General features: G+C 57.1%; 1 pseudogene; it reads right to left on the reverse strand.

Annotated features, from left to right (window-relative positions):
* Positions 1–379: 379 nt before the first annotated feature.
* Positions 380–1,021, reverse strand: part of LOC135821268 (uncharacterized protein DDB_G0283357-like) — a 22,128-nt pseudogene continuing 21,486 nt past the window's right edge.

The following is a 1,021-nucleotide window of genomic DNA, read 5'->3' on the forward strand; positions in this document are numbered from 1 at the left end:
GGCAATGGTGCTCGCCTTCTTCGGATTTCTTCGATGCGCTGAATTCACTGCGCCTCCAGCCGGGTTTGACCCTGCCACTCATGCCACGCGCCAGGATGTGACTCTGGATGTCACTCAAGGACGCACATATATCCGCTTCCACATCAAGCAATCGAAGACGGACCAACTTCGTCAGGGCCATGCAGATAATCGGTAGTACCACTTCACAACCTTGCCCGGTTGCCGCCCTCCTGGCATATTTTACAGTCTGTCCGTCTGACGCCACTGACGCACTCTTCCGCTACCGCCCCGGGAGACCGCTGACCAGGCAGGCACTGACAGAAGAGCTCCGACAGCTTCTCCCACTCACGGGAACACCCAATTCACGCGATTACGCTGGTCATTCGTTCCGCATCGGTGCCGCCACAACTGCAGCCATGGCGGGTACCCCGGACTGGCTAATCAGGGCAATGGGCTGATGGAGAAGCGACAGTGTCTTGCGCTACATCAGGACAACCGACACAGACATGGGGCAGCTGACCCAAAAGCTGTCAGAGGTACAAGCGCATCACAGAACGCATGGAGGTATGTAAGAACCCGCCACGCGGGCACGCAACTCGCACCCATGCACGTACCCACACGGCTGACCGTTTGGAACAGCACAGCAACTTGCTCTGCTAGGATTGTGCTGACAAACTGCGCTGATAGCAACAACAGTGTCATTCACGTGCATTGCAATGTGTCACAACTTAGCATGGAGGCTGGGCAACCATGGGCCAGCTATCTCCTCTCATCTGGCAATTATCACGGCCTTCGGCCATCACACTCATACTCCCACACTCCTGCCTCCTAACGGGCATTGCACTTCGTGCGTGGGCCGTCCACACTCCGTCCATTTCATGGGCGCCCATCTCATGGGCTGCACTTTGTGCGTGGACATACATACACACTATCATACAGGCCGTCCACACTCCGCCCAGTTCATGGGTGCCCATTTCATGGGCTGCACCTCGTGTGCGTGGGCCGTCCACACTCCGTCCAT

The sequence above is a fragment of the Sycon ciliatum genome, chromosome 7 (genome assembly GCF_964019385.1).
Source record: "Sycon ciliatum chromosome 7, ocSycCili1.1, whole genome shotgun sequence".
Classification (NCBI taxonomy): Eukaryota; Metazoa; Porifera; class Calcarea; order Leucosolenida; family Sycettidae; genus Sycon; species Sycon ciliatum.